The 9,989-nt window shown below is 43.0% G+C and overlaps 1 pseudogene; it reads right to left on the bottom strand.

The window, feature by feature from the left end:
* Positions 1-7,983: 7,983 nt before the first annotated feature.
* LOC142430695 (small ribosomal subunit protein uS5 pseudogene) lies at positions 7,984-8,736 on the bottom strand (annotated as a pseudogene).
* Between the last annotated feature and the right edge of the window lie 1,253 nt (positions 8,737-9,989).

Here is a 9,989-nt window from a genome sequence, read left to right on the forward strand (position 1 = left end):
TTGATCAGAGCTCTCAAATGCACCAGGAGAGGAACCACTGTCTTCCACATCCTCAGGGGTGAGAACTTGAGAAGCACAGTCCTGAAGTGACCACTGTTCCACGATGCTATGGGGCTAATGGTTCCAACTATTTCAGTCATTGAACCTTTTCAGAACCTGGGTTTTCTGATGGGTCACCCTGAGTCTGATCGAAATGCTAGTCCATGATTGAAACAATTGGCTGTCTGAATTTAAACATACCAAATGTAATTAGTGAAAATGCCATGAGACCCCTCACCATCTTCCTTCAGTACCTTCTTTCATGTCAGCTCTATAGCGTTCAGATTGTGTTTGATCAATGTGAAGGGAAGATGTGCCTTCAGGGTCAAAACTTCTAGCAAAAGTATAAAGATTTAGTGTGGCCTGAGGTCAAGTACTAAAGCCCCATAGAATCGAGAGTGTCTCCATATTTAAAGGTTAGGTATATTAAAATTTAGGATTTCACTGTAAGAGTTCACTGAAGACGACTTTGGGATATAGGGAGAAATGGAGGAGCATGGGAACACCACTAAATGACCCACTTGCTTGAGAAATAAACCAACTTATGACTTACCTGGCACATATCATTGGCAGCACACCACTCAAGACTCAACCTTATGTAGCTGTGAGCAGGTATTTGCAGGTGAAGATAAAACAGGCCACAGGGTAAGGACACACCTATATTTTGGGGTGATGAACTGAGAGAGGGTGCTTCATGTTTCAGCGCCAACATACATGGTACCTACTATGTTCTCACCAGCCTGCATACTCCACATGCTGTTTCTTCTGTGGAAATCGGAGAAGGTAGTGGATATTCATGATCGTATACATATTAGGATAATTGCAGAAGCATGTGGGATGGTAAAGGCAAGATTTCTCTAAGAATGTATGGTTTCCACTTAAACAGCGAGATCCCCCCACCCCCAATCTGAAGAGTCTTTACCAAAAGATAGCTGAGAATAAATCGTCTCTGGTCTCTTGAGCAGAAGATAGGACAGAAATTTGAATCAAAAGTACCTAGGTAGATGCATATAATTAATCACCTGTGCCAAAACAGACAATGGGATGTATCCCTAGTGTGAGTTCAGAGTGAAAACCCTAGGGCACCTGGAGAAAATGTAGTTGAGCAGAACTCTCTGGACCGATGGGTCCTGAGAATATAGAGGCATTTTGTAAACCTGTAATGAATGACTTTATTATTGAATGAGTGATGGCAGGTGGCATCAGAGTTAATATTGGGATAAGGCTTGAAAGAAGCAGAAGTCCTTTCTTCAGAGTCTCAAAGTGTATCCATGGAGCTTAGACACTTTCTACCTTGCATTCCTATTCTGGGCACAGGTTCATGCACCCACAGAGCTCACTGCATGACTTAATGTAGACCTTGATGCCCAGTCATCAACCTTCATTGGGCAGAAGACTTTCCATCTCTATCTACAGATTCAGAAACCAGTTCCTCCTGCTATTAAGCTCTGTGTCCTTTGGGACTATGGCCCTGTTTTAGTCTTTTAAGACACACAGGAAGGGGAAGATGAGACTTCAGAAAAACAGGTCCCCTGGCAGTATTTTTGGGAGGGAGCTAGTCTTCAGGGTGCACTGAAGATTCAAGGATCACAGGAACTTCCTGTTAAGGATGTTCAGCGAGAGTGTGGGGAAGGGTTCCTTAAATTATTCTCTTCCAGTTTCTTGCAAAGGAAATAACTTTCCCATTGCTTTCCCTTTGCTCTTCTTCTATGTTCTTCTTCTTTTGTTGGGTAGCTCTTGTTAGTATCCATATTTCATGTTCTCTATTACATGCCCAACACATACACACAAATACACATTTTACCCAAACAAACTCAGATCCCACAATGTACAAGTCTACCCAGAATTTATGTGAAGTTCCTATTATTTCATCTTACAAAGTGTCTCAGTATGCTTTCTTTACATTCATGAGTGGTCTACAAGATATCCATTGTGGAAATGCACTCTGTTGCAATTAGTATTCAACACACTTGAGAAATCATGTATTCTTTACATTTGTACCATTTTAATATTTCACACTAAGTCTCCATTTTAATTAGAACTCTAATATTAACTATTCCCCATTGATAAATAACTATATGTAATAACTACAAATGTGAAGTAATGAGAATGTGTTTTTCTGCAGTCTATCAATATTTTAAACTTATCTAGGGACCAAAAAATACAAAATATATCCCACAACACCCCAAAGTGCCATGACTTTGAAGGAATTATCAATGGAAATGAGCAGATGGCATCCACACATTGGCGATATTTATGAGTGCCACCTTTCACAGCTGGTTGCCACATGAGTGTCTCCTTCTCAGCTTCCTTCGTTGACTCTGTGCATAAAATCTGGAGCGTGAGCCCACTCAGATGATTCTATGTCTTTCCATTTTTGCACTGCTGATAATTTTTATTTTATAAGTTCTTTATATCTCTGGTTGTTGATGCTAGCTATTTCACTGATTTTGGAGATATGAAAGGCATTGCTCTCGCTTTGTTTTTCTTCTTTTAGGTAGCTTTTGTTAGTATTTATATTTCTGTGATTGTTTGGGACTAGTTCTCTTAGTAGCACACTCATCTTAGTCTCATGCCGGTTTCTTTCATAAAGAAGGTTCTACCAAAACAGTGGTGTCCTAACATGTACAGGACTCATTAATTAGGCAGAGATTTCTGCTTAGAGGTTTTGATGATGTTTTTGGTTTGCAAATGGGTACACTTGACAGATGTTTTAAAAGTAAACATACTGATTACTTGGGTTAAATGTATATACATATACATGTTTTTTTTCTTCTAGCAACATATTCTATAGCATATTATGGGCAGACCTAAGATAATTCCATATGGAAATCTTACATCATCTACCGTTTAGCACAATGATCTTGTCCCTTCTGACTTTTTGTGTTGATAAAATTCAAAGAACTTTGAACAGGATTACAATGTATGTCCCTTGAGCATTGCACAGCACAGTTTTAACACTTCAGTGCATTGAAATATAAAATAGAGGTGATAAAATCACCTCCACACACATTTTTCTGCTTACATTTAAATTAAATTTCTGGGTTCACGCAGTTTAACATGCTAGAGTCACATAATAAATCCTTTGTTTCAGTCTGTTTTTATTTTGTCCTACCCAACTCCCATAGCGCTCTCATACTTGCCTTCCAAGTACATACAACTCCTCACATTGCTATAAGGAGGGGGGTATGCAAATAGAACCTCTCCATCTGCTGAATAAAAGCAGCTCAGCCCCAATGCTGCAACCGTGGGAGAGGAACCCCAGCGACGCAATTCCCAGGTGTCCCAATTCAGTTACTATAGCAGTCACCATGGACTCTGTACTGAGCTGTTTTTTTCTTGTTGGGATTTTAACAGGTCAGTTTATGGAAAGCAAGTGTGTGTGAATGGGCAAGTGTGAGAATCATACGGTGTGCATGATGGTTTTCTCGATCAGGGTCTCTGTTTTTGCAGGTGTCCGATGTGATGTGCAGCTAGTGGAATCTGGGGGCGACTTGAGTGAGCCTGAAGGGTCTCTGAGACTCTCCTGTGCAGCTTCTGGATTCCGCTTCAGTGACTATGGCATGAGCTGGTTCCGCCAGGCTCCAGGGAAAGTCCTGGAGTGGGTCTCATACATCAGACCTAATGGTGATATCACATACTATGCAGATTCAGTAAAGGAGCGGTTCACCATCTCCAGAGACAATGCCAAAAATATGCTGCATCTTCAAATGAATAGCCTGAAAATTGAGGACACTGCTGTGTATTACTGTGTGAGAGACACAATGAGAAGAAGTCAGCCACAAACCTCCCCTGCAAGAAGTGGTCTGAGTTCAGGGTACCCCCCTGCCCCACAGAGCACAGGATTCATTCTCAAGAGCAGGTGCAGATGGAGTTCTACATTTGGTTTCCTAGTGTGTTCTGAGGATTCTTCTCCATGTCACAGTTTCCCCAGAAGATCTGTATATTTTTTTTATGATGACATGCTCTGAGATCTGTGAATACAAAAGTTGTAACAGGAGAAATATGGTCACATGTAGAAAACAATGTTTTGATTGCCTCTTATTAAAGTGAAATTACTCTGCAAGGGGTACCAGGATTATGGAAACCTGAGCAGTCTACTCCCATTAGATTCATGGCAGAGAGCGTGTCTGGTGTGGTGCAGGGGGGCAGCCAGTGATGCTTTAGGAGAAAGGTCTAGTGACCTGCTTCTGAAATGTTCAACTCAGAGCAGAAACCACAGAGCATTCCCCAATGAGGACACTCACTGAGGTTCAGGTTAGAGTCCAGTGGATGGCTAGATTATGAAGAGTAACAGAGAAAACAGGATGTGGTTCACATGTGACCTCCTCTTCATTTGGAATTATGCATATCAGACTCAGCACTGGTTGGGGTCTATTTTTGTCCTGGATTCATTTCTTTCTCTCTGTTCAACAAGGTCCCCTTATTCAGGGGTGTGTTTCAGTTTATATTTGGCAATGTTTAAGAGTATGTGTTAGTTTTGTTCTTACAAAATGCAAAACGGCGGCAGAAATAAGTTTGTGTGAATCGTACTTGGGAAATGCCTAGTGGGTGAAAATGCAGAGGGGACCCCTGAGAGTGGGAGTGTGTTCATCCAATGATTCAAGGAATAACATTCTTGGAAAAATAGAATGAAAAGATAATGTAATTATTTCATAAATCTTTTGAAGCCCCCTTGGATGACCTTGAGGGTGAAAAAAGAGAGTAAAATCTAAAACTGACTTTTAAAACCTATTGTGAAGTGCATCAAAGGTCCAGAAAGATCACATTATATATCATGGATACAAAATTGACCATAAGAGAGTCTGTCTCTCTTAGCCACTGGCAAGACCTACAATATCAGAGCTGGAGCTTTATGAAGTGACCTGTTGAAGGGTACCTTGATCCTTCATATTCCCTGTCGTTAAGACAAAGAAGTGGGAAGAGCAAGTTCTCAGGGATTACTCACTTTCATGTCTTTTTAGTAAAGGTTGCTTGGTCTTATTTGATTATCGACACAGACACAGAGGCTTGGGATATGTTGTTTTACAGATTCAATTGATAATTGTACTTATCAAACTATTGTCATACTTATGTGTAATAAATTAATATTTGATTTTGATCAATACTCCTCCTCCTCTTCTGGAGTCTTTCTTAGAAGAATTGACAACAGAGAAATTCTACCTATCTTCTTTCTGAGACTTTTATCCATATTCCCTATTTGTTTTACATTTTGTGATGTGTGCTATATTTTGGATTTCAAACACACAGCAAGTAATTGTACTTATTTTTCAGTATTCCATCTGTAACTGAAATGTATTTCATATAAGAAATGAAACTTTTCTCTTAATACTGTCATAATTAATAAAGAACGAGGCACAGGAAAATTCTTCCATTGAACTCTACTGAGTGGTTTGAGTTGCTAAATACCCATAAAAATTTGTGGAGACAATAACAATCTATAAATTATCAAGGGCTCATATGGGAGTGGGGAGTGGGGAGGGAGGGAAAACAAAAGAGGACCTGATGCAAAGTGTTTAAGTGGAGAGCAAATGCTTTGAAAATGATTAAGGAAAAGAATGTATGGATGTGCTTTACATAATTGATGTATGTATATGTATGGATTGTGATAAGAGTTGTATGAGCCCCTAATAAAATGTTTAAAAAAAGTTTGTAGAGATAAGAGGAGTTTTTATCATGAAATTCCCTTCATGCAAGTCACAGAGAGAGCATACCCTTGATAATCTTCTCATTTCTCATTTCAGAGAAGAAATTGGTGTTTCCTTGGTTGTCTTATTGGGTCATGGTATTGAGACAGGAAAGCACTTGTTTATCATCACTCTACATAGATGTAAATAAATATTAATAAGTTGAGTGCTTCCTACATATCGTAGGTCACAGTATTAAAAACTTGGAGACACGAGGCTAGCTAAAGGTGCACTGTTAGAACCTACTCCTTAGTTGCACCGGTCAAAATGTCCCATTCCTCTCTCCTACCTGTTCCCTCTTTGTTATAACACTTACATTTGCCTATATTGCAAACTTATAATGCATGTCTACTATTATTGACTTTTAAGAATTATCTTCACTGACAATCAGAGTGCTAGTACTAGTAAATATACACACACAGATTCAAATTTCTGATTTATACCATAACTTCTCTTCAGATTTTATATCATATGTTAATAAATTATTGTTATGACAAGTATTCCGCTCAGTGCCTGGCTGTCTGATGAAATTTTCATGTGTCAGTTACTTTTTAAGCTGTTTATTGTGGTAACTATATAGCATCACATAATTGTACTTTTCAAATTTTTTCATATGTTGTATTCAGCTGTATTACTTGGATTTATCATGTTGATCAACCATCACCCAGAATATGCTTTAGAGAAATGGATTGTGTCACTTTGTTTTACATACTTTGTACATGATTTCAGCAGAGATCAATATCTGAAGAAGGACATCATGCTTGGTAAAGCAGAAGGGTATCCAAAAAAAGAGAAAGGCCCTCAATGAGATGGATTGACACAGTGATTGCAACAATGGATTCAAGTATAAGAACAATTTTGAGCATGACACAGGATTGGGCAGTGTTTTGTTCTGCTATAGTACAAAGGGTCACTATGATCAAAATCAGTTTGAGGTCACCTAACAACAGCCTTACGGAGATGCATGCTGTGATAAAGACAACCTTGACACATGGACTCCAGGCCACCTTGCTGCTACAACATATACACATGGCTCCCAGGGCTGGATTTCTTCCCAAGGGTCAAAGAGGGAACAGAAAGAGAGTGTCGGGCTTATTGGGGAGTGGGGGAAGAATAACGGGTGGTAAGACTTCATCAACCCATTACCATGGATTCGATTCTATTTCCCAGTGACCCTGTTTAGGATTTCTGAGACTGTAAATCGAGAAGTTCTGTTCCCAGCCTTTCACCCTTGGAGGAACGGAGGAACTAGTAAGTTCAAAACTCATGTGGTTGGTTCGGGTCTGGAGCTAAGCTTCGCGCGCGCGGACACACACACACACACACACACACACACACACACACACGATAGCAAAGAGTTAAGCCATGAGATTATTAAAGCACAGAGTCACTTCAAAAGAAAAAAACGGGTTTCTCTTGTGAATTGTGAAAAACACCTTAAGCGGAGATAAGATACCCTTCACTCTGGAAGGACAGTGGGTCCCCCTCTTGAGGTGAGAAGACATATTGCTTAGGGGAACACTTCTAGGTTTTTCATGGAAGTTTCAAATTGGAGGGTGCTGCCGCTCTGCAGAAATAGTCAGTCAGCTCTCTAATTATTTACTTAATTTGTCTTTCGTTTGCATACCTCGTTCCCTTCAGTTTTATCAGGGATGCTGCTCTGGGTGAGAATTATCTTTGGTACAGTCTGATACCAGATGTTTAATAGGGCGTGGCTTCAAGATTAAGGTGTTAGAGAATCTTCTTTCACAGGGTCTGTTAGGCAGCTTAGCCTAGGGAATTGGGAAGTCCCTTTACGCATGCCCAGGAGAGCCAGCATAGGACAAATCTGTCGGATGGGCGTTACACCTGGAGCAGCCCACCTGGGCCAGGTGATTGCAATTCAGCCAATGGGATAGATCTGGTATCATTCACCACGCCTCCCCCGGGAACCCTTGCTTGGCAGGTCTGGTCATTTCGTGGGAGGAGAGGGATCCTTGCGTGACCTGGGGCAGTCTCTGCCAGGCTGCATGGTCAAAGGACTCCTGTGGGTGCCACATAAAACCTGAAGCTTCTTTTAACTCTCAGTAAATTCACTTGGATCACAAGCCTGGCTTCGGCGTGAAATCTTTCTCGAGTAGAGCCAAAGACCGGGCTGAAATCTAGTCCCGGAGAGAGAGACCTAACAGGTCCTTTGGTTATCCCCTTAGCAGGCAGTGCAGAGATTGCTTGTTGTCCTTATCAATAAGGACATAAAACCACTCATAAGGTTCTGTAATTTTTTTTTTTTGCAGGCTCAATTCACTTTATTACATTTTATATAAAATTGACTATGTGGTAGCCACAGCTGGAGCCTGGGTCCTCTGCATGGAGACTCTGGTGTGGGTCTTCACAAGATGGTCAGTGAATTCCTGGTAGGGAGACTTGGTGAACACGGTCTCTTTCCAGAGGTCAGGGGTCAGATAGCTGTACGTCTTGGAGATGGCATCAAAGGTGGCTTTGGCAAAGTTGCCCAGGGTGGCTGTGCAGCCCCTAGCCGACGTGTAGCAGTCATCAATCCCTGCCATCATCAGCAGTTTCTTGGGCACAGGGGCTGAGACGATGCCAGTGCCCCTGGGGGCAGGGATGAGTCGCACCAGCACAGACCCACAGCGGCCGGTCACCTTGCAAGGGACCGTGTGGGGCTTGCCAATCTTGTTGCCCCAGTAGCCTCGCCGCACCGGGACAATGGACAGCTTGGCCAGGATGATGACCCCTCGGATGGCGGTGGCGACTTCCTTGGAGCACTTGACACCCAGGCCAACGTGCCCATTGTAGTCCCCGATGGCAACGAAGGCCTTGAACCTGGTGCGCTGGCCGGCTCGGGTCTGCTTCTGCACAGGCATGATCTTTAGGACCTCGTCCTTGAGAGCCATCCCCAGGAAGAAGTCAATGATCTCAGACTCCTTGATGGGCAGGGAGAACAGATAGATCTCCTCCAGGGACTTGATCTTCATGTCCTTGACCAGACGACCCAGATTGGTGACAGGGAGCCACTCCTTGTCTTCGGCTTTGCCCCCGCGAGCCCCGCGGCCTCGTCCACGGCCCCGACCCCGGCCGCGACCCGGTTCTGTAATTTTTATAAGAAAAATAATTTACAGACTTACGGGAAGATGGCAACAGAGTGACACATACCAGAGGGACTCCACAGAATCCAGCCTAGGAGAGTTGCTTAGAGGGAAATTCAACGCAGCTGGATCGCAGGAGGAGCATCATAAAGATAAGTAGGCACAGACCAGCGGGGCTTTGACAGGTTGGGGGCTTTTGGCTTACCTCAGTGGAATCCGGCTGGGACTTGGCCTTAGGCCAGCAACTGTATCTGCCAGAGCCAGGACCAAATGGAGCCCAGCCACTATATCTGCCTGAGCCAGGACCATTTGGCGTCTGTAGTGGGGCTTGGTCTCAACAAAGCCACCGTTTCCCCCTGCCTGCCTCAGGGCAGGGACAGGAACCTTCAGCTGGGGGGATGGGGGTTCAGCTACATTGTTGCTTCCGTTTACATCTCTGCTCTCTGTCCCCCCCACTTCTTTAAGGGCTGCTCAGTGGCTTTCTTGTGACTCTTCTTGCGGCTCAGCTGCGGCTTGCCACTGGGATTTGGGGCAGGGAGTAAGTCCCTGCAGATCCACAGGCGGGGAGTGGGACTCAGCTATATAGTTGCTTTTGCTTCCCTCGCTTCCCTATAAACCTGTACAGTCTAAACGGTCTTACTTTTTAATTTTTCTCCTGCTCTTTTTTTTCTTCTGTTCTCTCATACACCACTGCTGACCTACAGAACACTCCCTTTGCCCTAGGGCATTTATGCCTGTGCCACACCCACTTAGGTGAGTTCCACCCTGCATAGGTAGCCCAAGGCTAGCCTGCCTGTGTACCTGGGGACATGAGGCAGCTCAACCAACACTTATCCACATTCCAAGCAATTTCAGGAAGTTCAGCCCAAACTCTGCAACACCAAGGCAGGCAACCGACCAGCCTTCTGGGGCACTACCCTGATAGGGAAGCCACAGGATGATAAAGTGGTAGGTTAATCCCATAGTAAAATCAGCTGTAGGCAGTTCAAAGAAGCATTCCTATAAGTCTCGTAGAGAGAGCCTGGAACATGGCACCTGGTCCCTTTAAAACAACTCAACGTAAACAGCCATCAGCCTCAATGACCTCAATGATAAAACAGGAGAAACAAAAGGCAAAGACAGATGGTGTCCTGAACATAACAAGATACATAGAAGAAGCAGACTTTGAGATGCCACA

The sequence above is a fragment of the Tenrec ecaudatus genome, chromosome 17 (assembly GCF_050624435.1).
Source record: "Tenrec ecaudatus isolate mTenEca1 chromosome 17, mTenEca1.hap1, whole genome shotgun sequence".
NCBI classification, from domain to species: Eukaryota; Metazoa; Chordata; class Mammalia; order Afrosoricida; family Tenrecidae; genus Tenrec; species Tenrec ecaudatus.